Below are 20,516 nucleotides of genomic sequence, written 5' to 3' on the forward strand. Positions count from 1 at the left end.
GCACACCAGCGACTCCTGTGACGGGCTGGGCGCAGTGCAAGGTTGCCAGGTGCACGGTGTTTCCTCCGACACATTGGTGCGGCTGTCTTCCGAGTTGGATGTGTTAAGAAGCAGTGTGTCTTGGTTGGGTTGTGTTTCAGGGGACGCATGACTTTTGACCTTCGTCTCTCCCGAGCCCGTACGGGGGTTGTAGCGACTAACAATTAGACACCACGAAATTGGGGAGTAAAAGGGGGTAAAATAGAAAAAACTTTGGGTCTCCTGATTCCTGATTAAATAAAAAAATATATATATAATTTACACTCACCTGGTGTCCCAGGTCTGAATTAGAAGGAGAGGATGAAAACCAGAAGCGTGTCAGCGCTCCAGAACCGGAAATGGGCAGATAAGCTACCATCCAAGTAGCAAGAGAATGGAGCAGGGAACTGTCCAGTATTTACATTCCTAACATGTCAATGTGCAGAGCTTATGTTCCCTGACACCACGTGACAATACGTTGCCAATTTTATTTTCCCTGACTCCTAGGCAGTGGTGTAAAGTACTCAGTTAAAAAATATTTTCAAAGTACTACTTAAGTCAGGGGTGCCCAACCCGTCAGTTGCAATCTACTGGTCGATCTCAGAGTCCTTGCCATTCGATCTTGAGATGATTATACATCTACAAAATTCAGCCACACAAATCAATGCCTATAATCTCTTTCTGTTTAAACGTTCGACAGTCCTCCATTCACAGCAATGTCTGAAAAGTCATGTAATTTACATAAAATACGACCAGTCCCTGCCCACTTATTGACATATACCTAGTTAGCGTGGTCAGATGCCGCCCGTCCACTGCAAGTCGAGGTCACGGTGATGCCAGGCAGGTAGCTAGCTAGCTAACTTTGTAGCCAGATTCCTTCTTAAGTTGTGTGGTCGACAGCAGCAATAATGAGTGAAGGGAAGGATACAAAATAACAGAAGACGTAGCATTTCCACAAGGAATGGGAAGAGGATTATTTTTTTTTCGCTATGTCAAACTCAAAATATGTGTGCCTCGTCTGCCATAATAGCATTGCTATCCCAAAGAAAGGTAACATAGAATGACATTTTAAAACCACACACAAAACCCAGGAAAGAGATTTTCCAGCAAATACTGAATTATGAAGAAAGGTACAAGAACAAACAAATCAGCTGGCAGCGCAGCAGTCAATTTTCACAAGGCCTGTGACCAAAGGGAGGCAGCAACCATAGCATCTTATTGTGTAAGCATAAAAAGTTGTTCAAAGATGGGGAGATAAGCATCAAAAGTTGTTCAAAGATGGGGAGATAAGCATCAAAAGTTGTTCAAAGATGGGGAGATAAGCATAAAAAGTTGTTCAAAGATGGGGAGATAAGCATCAAAAGTTGTTCAAAGATGGGGAGATGATCAAGGAAGCATTTATTGAGGCAGCAGACTCGCTGTTTGAGGATTTTAAGAATAAGACTGAAATTATGGCTGCCATTAATGACATTCAGTTGTCCAGAAATACAGTGACAAGAAGATGTGAGGGAATAGCGGAGAACCTCGAGGATCAACTGAAGATGGATATTGGCAACTGCGAGTGTTATTCCCTCCAGTTTGACGAGTCCACAGGTAGATGTGGCACAGTTATACATTTTCATCAGAATGGTATTTGACAACATGAGTACAAAGGAGGAACTACTCGCCATTTTGCAACTGAAAGGACATACAAGGGGCGAAGATATTTTTCAAGCTTTCATGGAGTTTGATAACAAATTCCAACTGCCCTTTTGTAAACTTGTCTCCATTACTACCGATGGGGCACCAGCTATGGGGATGACAAGTGCGTGAACTGGACCATTTTCCTGTCCTGCTAACCATTTAAAATGTAATAAGTACTTTTAGGTGTCAGGGAAAATGTAGTGAAGTAAAAATACAAAGTAAAAAAATACATAAATAGTCAAGTAAAGTACAGATACTCCTAAAAAATGACTTAAGTCAGGTGTGCCCAACCTTCTTTGACGTGAGATCTACTTTTTCATTTGCCCTGCTGATGAGATCTAGCAGTCTCTAAATTTAAACCAACCATCAAAATGTATGGAACGCAACACACCACTATGATACCTATTTGACACCCAAATATAATGTGGACCAATAACATGTTTTCCACAAATACGTGCAACTAATTTCATTTCCTACCTTAGTGTGACTTTTGGAATTTCAGTTTCTGCTATAGTTGTGTCCAACTGAAAAAGTGATCCCATTTTGGAGGCTATGGCTTCCACATTTATGTCTGTGCCAAACGGAAAGCACATATGAGTGGCAATAGGCTCAAGTGATGCAAACGACTGTCAAACTCAGATAAGATGCTCTGGACTTGCTCCACGTGACGTGCACTGTCAAGCTGTGCTGTATCCTACCTCAAAATGTACCTCTGCTCGGCCACTGCACATCCGTGTGCAGCAGCAGGTCCGTGTGCTCCGCAGCAGGTCCGTGTGCTCCGCTTCAGCCTCTTCTAAGTGAGCGCGAAATAGCCTCCGCTGTAGGCTTCTTGCTCGAGTAGAACACGCGATCTTCATTGCAACATCCATCACCTCTTTCATGTTTAACATCTTCCCTCACAAAGCTTGCTGATGAATTACGCAGTGATAATGAAGAAAGTCTGGGAAAGAATCATCTTGTTTGCACAATGCAACGAACCCACTAATGCGGCCTAGCATTGGCCTCTGATCTGGCGGACTCACTAAACGGATGGTTCGTTTGTAAATTATGTCTGAGTGTTGGAGTGTTCCCCCATCTAGCCGTGCCGTCGGATTTTCTTAAATATAAAGAATTAGAAAATATATATACTTTTACTTTTAGAAATTAAATTGACTTTTGATGCTTAAGTATATTTGAAAACCAAGAACTGTTAGACTTTTAATCAAGTAGTATGTTATACTTTTATTTAAGTAATTTTCTTTTGAGGTATATTTACTTTTACGCAAGTAGGACAATTGGGGACTTTTTCCATCACTGCTCCTAGGTCACGCGGAAATGGCGTAACAGGATAAATAAAAGTAAACATTATGATGGTGGAATACACCATCGTGGAAACAGGTGCTGCACTACTGAAATTCCCGGTTTGGAATTTTGGAGTCATTGTGGACAACAACCGTGAAAGTGCAAACAGGTATTTGTTTACGATAATTCAGTTAATTATCAGTTAATTATTACATTGTCAGGCTTTTATTCATTTAGAACATACGCAGGCCATTTGCAGTTTGAACCCATGCTGGTAAACTTTGAGTATCCAAAAGCCTACCAAATGAATGCAGGTTATTTTTGCAGCCTATAGCCTATTTGATCCTGGGAATTGTTTATTTAAGTTTCAATTAAACTATTTGATTATCTAAACAATATTGAATGTAAATATATTGTTATGTCAGCTATAGGCTTTCATTAGGAGGCTAATTAGAAGGCTATTTTTTCAAAGCGATTTGAGTTGTCAATGTGCCGCATTGTGAAAATAAGAAGATAGGCCTGTCGTTTGTAATTCATGGCATGGTTACTTTTACCCAAATATTGAATAGACATGAGGCTAAATTAAATCAGGAAGGGAAATAGTTTAATAGCTTACTACTATGAAGTCATAAAAGCAATTCGATATATTGATGTTATTTGGCGGGTCACGGATCGGGTCTCGGAACAATTCTATGCGTGTGGGTCAGATTGCGTAGAAAAGTCTGTCCTGATGTCAGATTTCCGGTGGGGCTCGGAATTGATGGGCGGGTGTGGCTCCAAAAATAACTGATCCGTGCAGGACTCTACTGTAAATGATCTTTCCTCATGGAAATTAAACTCTGGATAAAATATCTTTAGAAAAGGCTTTCTCCCCCTGCCGTTTCTGTCATTTTGCTTGTGTATACTGCTCTGGTGTCAATTCCTCTTGATGTTGACTAAAATCTTTGTGGAAATGTACACAAGAAACTGTGAAGGTCCAATTTTGCCCCTGCCGTGTCCTAAACTGTATCTCAAACAGGTGAGCATACTGAACAACAGAGGCCAGGGATTTAACACAATGGATCCTTTGTGCAAACAGATTAAATGCTGACATCATATTTAATCTCTATGAATCTCAAACAGTACCTGATATACCCACAAAGACTGAAGAAAAGTGCAAACTGCAATTCAGTCAGAGGGGATAGTAGACATGAAAATAGCTTTTCTGCAGTATAATGGTTGATTCTTGAGAATTTCTCCTCCTTCAGTTCCCTCGCCAACAGCAGTGGCTTTAAGTGGCCGTTTGTAGCAGACACCAGGCGATGCTGGTGATTGGAGGAGATAGCTGGAGTCAGAGTGCATTGGCTGAGTCTGGTCTGGCAGGAGTCAGATATTGGACAGAGAAGAGGAGGTATGGATAATACAGCTTGGCTGGGGCAGGAGGCACCTGGGCAGCCTGCAACAAACGTGGCTGAAATCTTTGATGAGACTACTCCATAACCCAGGCCTGTCCTGAGTGAATTCCTCTGTGTTATCTCAAACTGAATAAGGGGGGAAGAAATAAAGGATATTTTTATCAGACTGGGCTGGGCTAAAGAGAGTCGCTATTCTGCTTGTGCTGGCGTTATCTATTCTGACCCTGCTCCCTGCCTCCAGATAAGAGCAAGCTCACTGTAAGAGCAAGCCCCTTGTTGTATCCTTGTCCATCCGGTTTATCACAGATGCCTGGCATCTCTTTCCAGCTGAGAGAATATATGCAAAGAGAGTTCATAATGCAGGATTAGATTGATGATGCAGTCACTCAGAATTCTGCTTTGTTTCTGAGAAAGGGTTTGTTTTCTGACGGCCAGCCTATGACTTGGGCAAGTTATCTGTGGAGCAAAGAAATTCTATTCTAGTTCTATATCAAAATGTTTTATTCTGGGCCTCCCAAGTGACGCAGTGGTCTAAGGCACTACATCACAGTGCTTGAGGTGTCTCTACAGACCCAGGTTCGATCCCAGGCTGTGTCACAGCCAGCCGTGACTGGGAGACCCATGAAGCGGTGCACAATTGGCCCAACATCGTCTGGGTTAGGGGATGGTTTGGCTGTCCGGGATGTACCATCGTGCTCTAGCAACTCCTTGTGGTGGGTCGGGCGCCTGCTAGCCCACTTCAGTTGCCAGTTGTACGGTGTTTCCTCCGACACATTGGTGCGGCTGGCTTCTGGGTTAAGCAGCACTGTGGCTTGGCACGGTCGTATTTCGAAGGATGCATGGCTCTTGACCTTCATCTACCCCAGTCCGTACAGGAGTTGCAGCGATGGGACAAGACTGTTATTCTATTCACAGTAGTCACAAACCAGGTTTCCATCCATTTCTTGCAGATGAATTACCTAACACCGGGCCGATGGAATCCATAAATGTCGGTACAATTTCATACATTTCAACATACAATTTGTTTTTTTTTCTCGATGTGGTGGGATCTTTTTGTGTCTGTACAATTAATTATGCGAGAAATGGCGGGGGATATCATAACCATCATGTCAAAGTAAACGTGGAGTCACGCGATGATATGTTGTGTGGTCCTCCCAGCATGGGAAAGCATGCAGTTTAGGGTGAACGTGCACGGTGAGGAGCTTGCTACCTCTACACAGAGAGAACATAACAAAGCCAACCCACATGGGCAGAGGTTTTGGATGGGTACCCCACAGACCTGTTTCAGGATTTAGCGGCGGGGGACGGAGGCCTCGTCATGATATCATGGATATTTTCCAGCCAGACGAGGAGGAGGACGCCCAAGCCCACCGCTCAAGGCCCTCAGAAGAGCATCGTCGCCCAATGGCAAATACAGGCTCATCGATGTCTGCAGAAGGGCAGTGGTCAGGTTCGGTATCAAAGGCAGTTGTGCGTGAAAAGCGCAGTCGGGCAGCTGTTTCTGAGATACTGGATCCGACGCGCCTGGCACCGAAGATCATACCACCATATATTTGTTAGTCATTTTCAAGCTGCAAAAGTGGTCTATTCTAATGTTGAGGTGATTCCATGTCCGTCATGAATTTAATTCTAAGCTAAAGGCTATATTAAGATTAATATCTGAGAGCCCTCCAAACCATATGCTAATGATCATATGTTTAGACTAATTCAACTAACTATTGTAGTTTTTGGTTCTTCATCAAATATTTGCCAGCCATCAAATAAATATTTGTTTACTTTCAAATATCTTGCATACATTCAGATATGATTCGTTTTTCTTGAGCAGTGTGCAAAATACTTTCAAATATTATCTGGTTTTCTGAGATCTGTATTTGAATATCCCCAAAAATGATTGTCTTTTAGTTGAAAGTCAATATTAACTATATTTGACAGTTCGTCCTATCCCATATGTGATATATCGAAAATAGTAGTTGAAAGAGAACTCAAGGTTACTTTCGTAACCCTGATTCTCTGATAAAATGAGTGAGATGTATCACTGCTTTTCCCTCCTCGCAGAGCTCAAGGAAGAGAGACATTGCGAGTGGTACCTTATATGGAGGGATGGGCTCACCTCATTGGCCACTCGACCTGTCTGTCACCGACAGACTGTGTGATTGGTTACTTCCGTAGTGAAAGGCAATTTAACATATTGATACATCTTACTAATTATCGGAGAACCCGGGTTTACGAAAGTAACCTTGCGTTTTATTCAGATTTTCAAATATTTGCATGAAAAGCTTTTGCCAATTGGATGGAAACCTAACTACAGACTGTATCTGAGGCCAAGTTCAGAGGTGCAAATCTACAACACGGTGAAAGGGAAGTTCCCTTGGGGGTTTTGCCAAGGTAAAAACTGATTAATGTGTTTTGACAGGTTAAAAGCAATTGTGAATTTCCTTCAGAGAACCCCATGCCAATAGAGGTTTGAGGAAACAGACACATTTTGTAAAACATCTCACAGTCTACACATGTCAGCTTACACGTGTTTGCGGTTATGGAAATGTCAATCCAGAAGTCTATTGTACCTTGTCTTCTCATTTGATGGCAGTAACAGAAGTTTAATGTCCAATTGGAACTGAGGCATCGGTAAATGAATGGCACTCCATTAGCGCTCAGCCATGTGGAACATTATTTTATCACTTCAATTAGCCGCCTTTCTTCACCTTCATTTCTCTCCATTCTGTAATTGCTGTAACGTGAGAATGAAATGAAACTATGCCAGCCTTATTCTTCTCCAAATGTTAATTCAGAGCGGGCCAGAAGACATGTTGAAGAAGTTCTTTAGACAATTTCACTGTACTTCACATAGGTTTCAATAAGGCATTATTGATGTCTCACAAATTGAGAACACGCTTTGTAAAGATACTGTAACGATCCTAGCCTTGGTAAGTGTGTTGAGAGCAAAGGCTTTCATTCTAGTGAGACTCAGTGGACAGCATGCTTGACTCAGGACCAGCAGAGTGTTGGCCATGGGATTTGAGTGTTCTCCTTAGACATTTCGTCTCCTATGGTGCTATTCTGAATGAACCATGTGAGAGACAGCGAGAGAGAGAGAGAATGCTTTTTTACAGTTTTTATTTTAAGACATTAATATAAGACATACTTTTATGACTGCTGAACACCAACTATCAATCACTGAGATCATGTATTTTCAGGTGGAGATATGTCGTAAGCAACTGCTTTCTATCCCTCTTGCGCAATCTCTCTTATCTCCATCAACGAGGTCTCCATGTCTGCACTACACAAACCAGACAAGTAATCGGGCGCGCAATGGATTATGGTCATTAATTACCACATTTTCTGTGCTAAACTTAAAAAAAAATATATATATATATATATATATATATATATATATATATATATATATATATATATATATATATATTTATATATTTATATTTATATATATATATATTTTTTGTTGCCATTTTTCTCCCCAATTTCATAGTATCCAATTGGTAGTTACAGTCTTGTCTCACCGCTGCAACTCCTGTATGGACTTGGGAGAGGCGAAGGTCGAGAGCCATGCGTCCTCCGAAACACAACCCAACCAAGCCGCACTGCTTCTTGACACAATGCCCACTTAACCCAGAAGCCAGCTGCACCAATATGTCGGAGGAAACAGTGTACACCTGGCGACCGTGTCGGCGTGCACTGCGCCCGGCCCGCCACAGGAGTTGCTAGTGCTCAATGGGACAAGGACATCGATGAATTGAATGTTAATTTCTCTATCATAAGCCGCAACCAACGTCGTTTTGGAGAATTTGGCAGTACATCCAACTGGCCTCACAATCACAGACTTGATGTCAACTTTGTCAGCAGAGTGTCCCATCATGTGGTTAAGGTATGGGCATGCATAAACTACAGCTCCTAAGGCCCATTGTTGTACCATTCATCCGCCGCCATCACTGCAGGTTTCAGCATGATGATGCACAGCCCCATGTCGCAATGATCTATACACAATTCCTGGTAACTGAAAATGTTCCAGTCCTTCCATGGCCTGCATACTCACCAGCCATGTCACGCACTGAGCATGTTTCAACGTGTACGACGTGTACAACAGCGTGTTCGAGTTCCTGCCAATATCCAGGAACTTCGCACTGCCATTGAAAAAGGAGTGGGACAGCATTCCACAGGCCACAATCAACAGCTTGATCAGTTCAATGCAAGTGAGATGTGTTAAACTGCACATGAGGCAAAAGGTGGTCACACCAGACACTGACTGGTTTTCTGATCCACGCCCCTTCCTTTATTAAGGTATCTGTGACCAATAGATTCATATCTGTATTCCCAGTCATGTGAAATCCATAGATTAGGGCCTAAAGAAATAATTAAAAAATCACTGATTTCCTCATATGAACTGTAAAATCTTAGAAATTGTAGCATGTTGCATTTATATTTTTGTTCATTGTGTGTATGTATGTGTATGTGTGTGTGTATATGTATATATATATATATATATATATATATATATATATATATATATATATATATATATATATATATATATATATATATATATATATATATATATATATATATATATATATATATATATATATATATATATATATATATATATATATATATATATATATATATATATATATATATACACACACACATCTGTCTGTTAACAATTGTTGGGAAAATGATTTGTTTCATGAACAAAGTAGATGTCCTAACCGACTTGCCAAAACTATAGTTCGTTAACAAGACATTTGTGGAATGGTTTATAAAACTATATATATATATATATATATATATATATATATATATATATATATATATATATATATATGCAGTTGAAGTTTACATATACTTAGGTTGGAGTCATCAAAACTTGTTTTATAAACCACTCCACAAATGGGCTGGGGACACGCACCTCATGGCGAGTGCGGGGAGGAGGAACAGGGCGTACTGTACTGCCGAGGCGCACTATAGGCCTGGTGCGTGGTGCCGGCACTGGTGGTACCGGGCTGGGTACACACACCTCAGGGCGAGTGCGAGGAGCAGGAACAGGGAGTACTGGACCTTGGAGGCGCACTGGAGGCTTGGTGCGTGGTGCCGGAACTGGTGGTACCGGGCTGGGGACACACACCTCATTGCGAGTGCGGGGAGGAGGAACAGGATGTACTGGGATCTGGAGGCGCACAGGAAACCTGGTGCGTGGTGGTGGCACTGGTGGTACTGGGCTGGTGACACACACCTCAGGGCGAGTGCGGGGAGCAGGCACAGGACCTACTGGACTGTGGAGGCGTACTGGAGGTCTGGAGTGTAGAGCTCACACAACCCGTCCTGGCTGGATGTTTATTTTCACACTGCAAATGCAGGGCACTGGCACAGGACGCACTGGGCTGTGCAGACTCACCGGAGACACAGTACGCAGAGCCGGTGCAGGATATCCTGGTCCAAGGAGGTATACTGGAGACCAGGAGAGCTGAGCCGGCACCCTCCTTCCTGGCTGGGTGCCCATTCTAGCCCGGCCAATGCAAGGAGCTGGAATAGAACGCACCAGGCTAGAATAGCACACTGGAGACACCGTGCGCATCTCTGCATAACACTGTGCCTGACCAGTTACATGCTCCCCACGGTAAGCACGAGGCTCAGGTCGGCTCAGGTCTCCTACCTGACTCAGCCAATCTCCTCGTGTGCCCCCCCCCAAAAAATCTTGGGGCTGCCTCTCGGGCTTCCGTGCTAGTCGTGTACCCACATATCGTCGCCGTTCCTCCTGTGCTATCTCCATGGTAGGCGATCCTCTCCTGCCAGTATATCCTCCCACGTCCAGGATCCTGTACCGTCCAGTATTTCGTCCCATGTCCATGCTGTCTGCTCCATCATACGCTGCTTGGCTGCTTGGTCCTTGTTTGGTGGGTTATTCTGTCAAGTTCGTGGTATGGAGGAGGCCGAGGCGCAGCATGATAAGAGTACATAACTCTTTTAATGAGAAGAACGAACACTGAACAAATCTATACAAAACGAACCGTGAAGCGATATACAACGAGTGCTGAAACAGGCTACTACACTGTCGTGGAAATTTCCTCTATTTACCAAATCATGAGCGCAAACCACACACAAGAGTTAGTTATCAAAGTTCATCTTTAATTATATGAGCTTCATCACAACCCTGCGACTCTCAGACAATTCAGTGTCTATCCATGAATTCTCTGAGAGCCCCTTCCACATTTCAAATGAGGTCCTTTATAGCAAAGACACACAGGATAAGACAGCATCGGCATAATTCATCGTTCAGCTTTGTCTCCTTTCTCAAACCCCAGAACCATAGACCAATCCTCCATATCAACAGGCATATATCAAATTGTTATTTAGATACAACCAACTCTAAATACAACCAATCCTGGACAAGCTCACGGAGAGGAGAATGATTCCAGACACTGCCATCTCCGATGGGAAAACTAGGGAGTGAACTGGCACACACACAGTGGAGCAAAAGATATGTTTACACATGATAATACTTTGACCTCTCCCCTCTCTGCGGCCCATGCAACTTAGTCTTGACATAGAACAGATAACTGCAACCTCGTCACAGTATTATACAAAAATACCATTCTGATGAGAAGTAACTTATGATGAATTTGAAACATCTTACATATGTTACCAACAAATTTGGATTATTCCACGACAACACATAGAATAATAACCCACGAAATACCCAAGGAATATGGGTACCTAAATATGGTCCCCAATCAGAGACAACGATAAACAGCTGCCTCTGATTGAGAACCAATCTAGGCAACCATAGACATAACAACACCTAGACTGGAAATCCCCCATAAACATACACAAAACCTAGACAGGACAAAACACATATATCACCCTCGTGTAAAGATAACGAAGGTCAAGGCGTGACACACAGGGATAGCAGCATCATGTTGTGGGGGTGCTTTGCTGCAGGGGGGACTGGTGCACTTCACAAAATAGATGGCATCATGAGGGAGGAAAATGATGTAGATATATTGAAGCAACATCTCAAGACATCAGTTAAAGTTAAAGCTTGGTTGCAAATGGGTCTTCCAAATGGACAATGACCCCAAGCATACTTCCAAAGTTGTGGAAAAGTGGCTTAATGACGACAAAGTCAAGGTATTGGAGTGGCCATCACAAAGCCCTGACCTCAATCCTATAGAAAATTTGTGGGCAGAACTGAACAAGTGTGTGCGTGCAAGGAGGCCTACAAACCTGACTCAGTTACACCAGCTCTGTCATGTGGAATGGGCCAAAATTCACCCAACTTATTGTGGGAAGCTTGTCCGAAACATTTAACCCAAGTTAAACAATCTAAAAGCAATTCTACCAAATACTAATTGAGTGTATGTAAACTTCTGACCCACTGGGAATGTTATGAAAGAAATAAAAGCTGAAATAAATAATTCTCTCTACTATTATTCTGACATTTCACATTCTTAAAATAAAGTGGTGATCCTAACTGACCTAAAACAGGGCATTTTTACTAGGATTAAATGTCAGGAATTGTGAAACTGAGGTTAAATGTATTTGGCTACGGTGTATGTAAACTTCCGACTTCAACTGTGTGTGTGTGTGTGTGTGTGTGTGTGTCTGTCAGTCAAAAGTTTGGATGCCTACTCATTCAATCATTTTCCTTTATTATTATTATTTTTTTACATTATAGAATAATAGTGAAGACATCAAAACAATGAAATAACACATATGGAATCACGTAGTAACCAATGTGTTATTTCATAGTTTTGATGTCTTCACTATTATTCTACAATGTAGAAAATAGTAAAAATAAAGAAAAACCGTTGAATGTAGGGGTAGGGGTTTCCAAACTTTTGACTGGTACTGTATATACTGCATGTCTCATTAGGTTGTATGTATATTCAGATAAAGGCCTACTGTAAATGTGTCATTGTAACGTCATCTATTTTGCAAAAAAATAAATACAATTACACACAATGTTGAGCTACATAGTCATTTGACAGAGGTAATGAACTGTCCATTGTTTAGCCCAGCAATTGTTGAAAAACAAGTGGTTCTGAGCTTATGTCAATGTTACACAGGTAAGCTAACGGTTACAGAAATCAGGAATACAGACATGCTCTATAGACCTCTATATCTACAGTGTAATTGTGACTGTGTCGAACACACCACCACCTGTTGTTATGTTGGGTACCTACTGACCCAAAAATATGTTATGACATGTAAAGGTCATAAAATACATGTTTAAGGAAATACAGGCAGGTACCACATTACAAGACAAAGCGGCTCACTCAATCAAGCGTGAAAATGTAGTGGAATGGCGTAATGTCTTAGTATGAGGTGGGAAGAATGCAATACATTACCTTGTATGCGCTACTAATTACATTATTGTGGGAGACACTCTTCTAAGAGTATGACATTGGATGTTTGAGAAGGTTTGAATCCTAAGCATCCTGCGTACACATTGTTGGAAGTACAAGTAGCCAAGATAGCTGCTGTAGTAGGTCAAAGCTATGTGCTGGAAAACCTTGGTAGGGCATGGGTGAAGTACGCATTGTGGCCCTCCTGTGGATTTCCTTTTGTTTTTGGCTTCAGACCAATGCCTACTTCTCACTTAAGCATTTTCGTTTTTGTTTTTGTTTTTAATTGACATTATCAGAGAAGAGAGTGGATGTCATTGAGGGGTGGGTTTTAATTTACTGTGGATAATAACATAGTAATTAAAGGAACCATACTTAAACTCCTAGAGCATGTAGGTTAGTGTCTGTTTAATCAACAAAATCTTCCCGCTAATGATCAATTAGCTTCCAGAATTACCCAGTTAATTCACTTTGAAACAGCTAATGAAAGGGGAAGTATGTGCTTGCTTTCTCTCCTTATTCCACAAGTAATGTAGGAGAAGTATATGCAGGGATACATGCAGATTTTTAATTTATTTAACCTTTATTTAACCAGGCAAGTGGGGCGGCAGGTAACCTAGTGGTTAGAGTGTTGGGCCAGTAGCCGAAAGGTTGCTGGATCGAATCCCTGAGCTGACAAGGTGGAAATATGTCATTCTACCCCTGAACAAGGCAGGGTAGGCTGTCATTGTAGTTAAGAATTTGTTCTTAACTGACTTTCCTAGTTAAATAAAGGTTACATTTAAAAACTTCTTCAGGATTGGTGGGTCCCTTTCGGGATGGTTGAGCTAAGGTAGGCTAATGTGAATAGCATGAGGTTGTAAGTAACAAGAACATTTCCCAGGACATAGACTTATCTGATATTGGCAGAAAGCTTCAATTATTGTTAATCTAAATGCACTGTCCAATTTACATTAGCTATCACAGTGAAATAATACCATGCTATTGTTTGAGCAGAGTGCACAGTTTTGAACATGAAAAATTATTAATAAACAAATTTGGCACATTTGGGCAGTCTTGATACAACATTTTGAACAGAAATGCAATGGTTCATTGGATCAGTTTAACTTTGCACATACACTACTGCCTTCTAGTGGACAAAATATAAATAGCACTTGGGCTGGAATAATACATTATAGCCTTTCCCTTGCATTTAAAAGATGATGGTACAAAAAAATAAAATAAAAACGTTTTTTAATTTTTTGTAATTATCTTTTACCAGATCAAATGTGTTATATTCTCCTACATTTCTTTCACATTTCCACAATCCTCAAAGTGTTTCCTTTCAAATGGTAACAAGAATATGCATATCCTTGCTTCAGGGCCTGAGCTACAGGCAGTTAGATTTGGGTATGTCTTTTTAGGCAAAAATGTAAAAAAAAAGGGCCGATCCTTAAGAGCGGGCCCTTTCCTTTAAAGTCAACTAAGAACAAATTCTTACTTACAATGACGGCCTACAAGGGGGAGGGGAGGATGTAATGTAACTCACATCATTTCTACAAAGGGTTAATAGCACTAGGATGACGTATTCTCAGATTCCTACTGAGGGCACACATGCACAACATTTTCACTCCCTTTTTCCTTATCTCCTCTTTTCTTCTCCCTTGGTAGCCTGGTGACTGACGAAGCTGTGTCATGGTGGAGCCGGAATGAATATGTAGAGGGGTAGCAACTCCGGTGTCTGTCCAATCGAGAAGCATCCAGCTGCAGATTATGTATGCTGACACGGTGTGGCCTGTGAACCTCAAAGCCATGTGCGTGTGTCTCACACAAATACGCTAATCAGGCCCCCGAGGACTGGAATTGCCCACCCCTGGGTCTAGCTAGTACACACTAGCAAGTACTTAGCTTCTAATGTAAATGTAATTTAACCACCCATGCTGTTGGTGGCGGTAACGCACCATCCTATCTGACACCATTCGACATCCTGTCTCATCTCGTATGTCTCACAGACATACGAGGCATGAGAAGGTATCTGCTGGAGCCAGACCCTACTTGTCCTCTTTGCTTCTCACAAATTATGAGCAGGTTCAAGTTTAGAGGCACATTAATAAATGTGGCTCCCTTTGCTGTATGTCCAAAAATCAACATTTTATGGGTGTGTGTCGCAAACAAATTAATTGCTAATTAGTGGAATTAGAGCAGGATTATTCATATTTTTTTTACAATTTTCCGAAATCATACACCCAGGGACGTCATGCATGGGAGAGGAGTCTGAAGCTGAACAGCTTGGCTGTTGACACCTTTTTTGTATTCGTAACAAACACCTCTGACTCATACACTCTGGCTTGTGTCCTAAATGGCACCCTATTCCCTTTAGTTACAGTACTTTTGAACAGAGTCCTACGGACAGTGACGGCTGTGAGAATATAATATGGACCACTGGCAGACAGATGGAATTCATAAGGCTCAGTCGGTCCACGGTGTAGCCAAGGCTTTCACCTCCCAGCAGATTCTACCTGAAGAGTTGATGCTCTTTTCCACTTGTCACATCTCTCCAGTTAATATTTTTTTGATTTATGGTGTAAAAATTAGGGCACGATTGCTGCTGCACATGGAAGTATACAATGCATTGAGCAGCGCTCCAGGCACATTTCCCTTGATCAGAGAGTTAAAGTACCAAAATAGAAGGGCCGCTCTTACAGCTGTTGTCTGCAGGTGTGAAGATGAAACAACCCTCTCCCATGATGAGTTCACTTCAGCCTGCCGTGAATAACGGGTGTGCGTCTCAGATGGCACCTCGTTTATAGTGCACTACTTTTCACCTGGGCCCATAGATCTCTGATCAAAAATAGCGCACTATATAGGGAATAGGGTGCGATTTGGGAATCATCCCGAGACTTAGTCGGTGTAAAAGAAGCAATGGCATCAAAGCAGTGAATAATGTACCATCTCCAAAACAAACGGAGTGGAAACGGAATGCGAACGCTCTTCCCTTTTAATACATTCTAATTAACAGGCTGTCTAAAGGCAGCAGGATGGAAAAAAGCTATTATGAAGACGAATGAAGAGTCAACAGGACTTAGCTTTGGTCTGTTTTCCCCTTCTCCTTTGTTGCCCACAAATATGCATTTCTCTGTGAACTGTTGTGTAGTTGGCTCAACAGACACAGTAATCAGTTTCCCTGCATCTGCTGAATGGGAATGTTGCTCCAGTGGTTCAGGAGAACGGCAATGGACATTTTAGAGCCTTTTGCGAGGCCAGTGTTTTTAAAGTCTCTGGTGTGTTTTCGCCCATGTCTCTTGTCTGTATATCGGTATTATTTCGCCACTATATTCATGTGAGTTCTCTTGTAGGTATGATTTTAATGTTTCATATCTCGATGTGTGTATGTTGTAGCCAGGCCTACCTTGTCTGTCCCTCATACACTATTGTGCACCCGTATTCACGTGATTTCTGTCTATGGACTCACCACTATATAACTGGCATGCCATTACAGAGGATGGGTGCATCTCAAATTGCACCCCTTTCCCTTCAAAAAGTTGTGCACTTTAGGAAGTTCCTTTCCAAAACGCTATATATCCATATTCAGAAATGTTGGTCAATTTGATTAGATTTTTTAAAGAATTTATGAAAGAGAGTGGTGTGTTTTTCACCATCCTAATCATGGCATGGGGTTGTTCAGTGATAGACGTATTTGTTTGAAATCTATCACTTGATGGTTTAATTTCAGAGAGACAATCAGTTTTTTTTTGCAAAATGCTATCTATCCACCTCACTCTCAGAGAAATAAGTATAAGTAGACAGTCAAACGTAACAAATAACAACATTTGTAATAAAGAACTGTACAAACGATACTATATACAATAAATAGCCAAAAGTATATGATATTCCTGTGGGGACTTGCTTCCTGTCAGCCACAAGAGTATTAGTGAGGTCTGTTGCCACAAAGTTGGAAGCACAGAATCGTCTAGAATGTCATTGTATGCTGTAGCGTTAAGATTTCCCTTCACTGGAACTATGGGGCCTAGACCGAACAATGAAAAACAACCCCAGACCATTAATCCTCCTCCCCAAACTTTACAGTTGACACTATGGATTTAAGCAGGTAGTGTTCTCCTGGGTTCCACCAAACCCAGATTTGTCAGTTGGACTGCCAGATGGTGAAGCATGATTCATCACTTCAGAGAACGCATTTCCACTGCTCCAGAGTCCAATGGCGGTGAGCTTTACACCACTCCAGCCGACGCTTGGCATTGAGCGTGGTGATGTTAGGCTTGTGTGCGGCTGCTTGGCCATGCGGCTGCTTGGCCAACCCATTTCATGAAGCTTCCCACGAACAGTTTTTGTGCTGACGTTGCTTCCAGAGGCAGTTTGGAACTCAATAGTGAGTGTTGCAACCAAGGACAGATTGTTACGCTTCAGCGCTTGGCGGTCCTTTTCTGTGAGCTTATGTGGCCTACTACTTCGCGGCTGAGCCATTGTTGCTCCTAGATGTTTACACTTCATAATAACAGCACTGACAGTGCCTTCGGAAAGTATTCAGAGCCCTTGACTTTTTCCACATTTTGTTACATTACAGCCTTATTCTACAATGGATTAAATCGTTTCTCCCCCTCATCAATCTATACACAATAACCCATAATGACAAAGGAAAAACTGTTTTTTAGAAACTGATATCACATTTACTCAGTACTTTTTTGAAGCTGCTTTGGCAGTGATTACAGCCTCGCGTCTTCTTGGCACATCTGTATTTTGGGAGTTTCTCCCATTCTTCTCTGCAGATCCTCTCAAGCTCTGTCAGGTTGGATGGGGAGCGTTGCTGCACAGCTATTTTCAGGTCTCTTCAGAGATGTTAGATTGGGTTCAATTCCGGGCTCTGGCCAGGCCACTCAATGACATTCAGGTTCTTGTCCACTTGCCACTCCCGCGTTGTCTTGGCTGTGTGCTTAGGGTCATTGTCCTGTTTGAAGGTGAACCTTTCATCCCAGTGCTCTGGAGCAGGCTTTCATCAAGGATCTCTCTGTACTTTGCTCCGTTCATCTTTGCCTTGATCCTGACTAGTCTCCCAGTCCCGGCTGCTGAAAAACATCCCCACAACATGATGATGCCACCACCATGCTTCACTGTAGGGATGGTGCCAGATTTCCTCAATATGTGATGCTTGGCATTCAGGTCAAAGAGTTCACTCTTGGTTTCATCAAACCAGAGAATCTTGTTTCTCATCTTCTGAGAGTCTTTAGGTGCCTTTTGGCAAACTCCAAGCAGGCTGTCATGTGCCTTTTACATAAAGCAGTGGTGGGAAAAAGTAGCGTATTGTCATACTTGAGTAAAAGTAAAGATACCTTAAAAGGAAATGACTCAAGTAAAAGTGAAAGTCACCCAGTAAAATAGTACTTGAGTAAAAGTAAAAAGTATTTGGTTTTTAATATGCTGAAGTATCAAAAGTAAAAATATAAATCATTTCAAATTCCTGATATTAAGCAAACCAGTCGGCACTATTTTCCTGTTTTTTAAATAACGGATAGCCAGGGGCTATCTCCAACACTCAGACATAATTTACAAATGAAGCATGTGTGTTTAGTGAGTCTGCCAGATCAGAGGCAGTAGGGATGACCAGGGATGTTTCTTTTTGAATGCATAAATTGGACCATTTCCCTGTCCTGCTAAGCATTCAAAATGTAATGAGTACTTTTGGGTGTCAGGTAAAATTTATGGAGTAAAAAGTACTTTATTTTCTTTAGGAATGTAGTGAAGTAAAAGTTGTCAAAAATATAAATAGTAAAGTACAGATACCCCAAACAACGACTTAAGTAGTACTTTAAAGTATATTGACTAAAGTACTTTATGCCACTGCCATAAAGGCCTGATTGGTGGAGTGCTGCAGAGAATGTTGTCCTTCTGGAAGATTCTCCCATCTCCACAGAGGAACTATTGAGCTCTGTCAGAGTGACCATCAGGTTCTTGGTCACCTCCCTGACCAAGGCCCTTCTCCTTGCTCAGTTTGGCCAGGTGGCAGCTCTAGGAAGAGTCTTGGTGGTTCCAAACTTCTTTCATTTGAGAATGATGGAGGCCACTGTGTTCTTGGGGATCTTCAATGCAGCAGACATTTTTTGATGCCCCTCCCCAGATCTGTGCCTCGACACAATCCTGTCAATTCCTTCGACCTTATGGCTTGGTTTTTGCTCTGACATGCACTGTCAACTGTGGGACCTGATATAGACTGGAGTGTGCCTTTCCAATCGATTGAATTTACCACAGGTCGACTCCAATCAAGTTGTAGAAACATCTCAAGGATGGTCAATGGAAACAGGATATACCTGAGCTCAATTTCGAGTCTCATAGGGTCTGAATACTTATGCAAATTAGATAATTATTATTTCTTAGCAAAAATGTCAAACCTGTTTTCACTCTGTCATTATGGGGTATTGTGTGTAAATTGCTGAGGATATATATATTTTTAAATCAATTTTAGAGTAAGGCTGCAACGTAAGAAAATATGGAAAAAGTCAAGGTGTCTGAATACTTCCCGAAGGCACTGTACAGTTGACTGGGGCAGCTCTAGCAGGGCAGAAATTTGACAGACTGACTTGCCGGAAAGGTGGCATCCTATGATGGTGCCACGTTCCAAGTCACTTAGCTCTTCAGTACGGGCCATTCTACTGCCAATGTTTGTCTATGGAGGTTGCATGGCTATTTGCAAATGTATTTATTTTTTACACCTGTCAGCAACGGGTGTGGCTGAAAGAGCCGAATCCACTAATTTTACAGGTTGTCCACGCTCATTCAATCGAATTTGTATTAATCAATAGAGTAATGAGCTAAGTATGTAAAATATGTGCTTTTGACATTTTAGTCAGTTAGCAGATGCTCTTATCCAGTGCGACTTACAGCTAGTGCATTAATCTTAAGATAGCTAGGTGAGAGAACCACATATAGTAAAATATACATTACATGAACATTCCAGTCCAGCTAAACAATGGATGTGTACTGTCTTGCAAAAAAACATTTTAATACACACCCTAAAATATATGAATTAAATCTGAGAACAGTCATATTTTACACACACATATGAAGGTACCCATAAGCAATCATTTCGGGGGGGAAAAACAAATGTGGAGGTAGAATTTTGGAAATAAACTCTTCATATAGGGATAGGGTGCCATTTGGGACATACTCGATGACAGAAACAGAGGTCAAAGGTGCCTGTGCTAACATCCTTAACAGACTGGTTGCAAATGAGAATTCAATCATACCTAGGTTTTAATATGTACCAGACACTGGGCAAAGAAGATTGTTGCCATACTTTGACAAATGGTTGCAGTGGTTCCCCCAGCCCTGTGGACCTAAATTAGAAGTATTTCAAAAAAAACTTAAGTCACTTACCATGGTGCAGCAAGTTGACCTCTCTCTCTTGCTTGTGAAGGTTAATTGATTCTCGGGAGTTACAAATTCATAAGCTGGAAAAGAGAGGGAGAGAGAGAGAGGGATGGAGGGGGGGGAAAGATACCTGGACTCAATGCTGGCCTAACAAGAGAGCGTGTGGAGGAAACCCGTGTTGTGGTTTAATCAACCGTTTGTTGATTTCATCAATTGCTTCACCTCAAAGTTTCTCATTTTCCACAGAAGAATACACTTGAAAGCACATTACGAATTTTAAGACACGTCATCTGTGCGTTAATATGTGCGAAGATGCACTGGAGGAGAATGAAGGTAACTAACCCCCAGTCTACGCCAACCCGCCAACCCATCTGGATAGAATGCATTCAAGTTAACCGCCAATTGGTGTTTTGCATAGAGG

This window comes from Oncorhynchus mykiss, chromosome 15, assembly GCF_013265735.2.
Source record: "Oncorhynchus mykiss isolate Arlee chromosome 15, USDA_OmykA_1.1, whole genome shotgun sequence".
In the NCBI taxonomy this organism is placed as follows: Eukaryota; Metazoa; Chordata; class Actinopteri; order Salmoniformes; family Salmonidae; genus Oncorhynchus; species Oncorhynchus mykiss.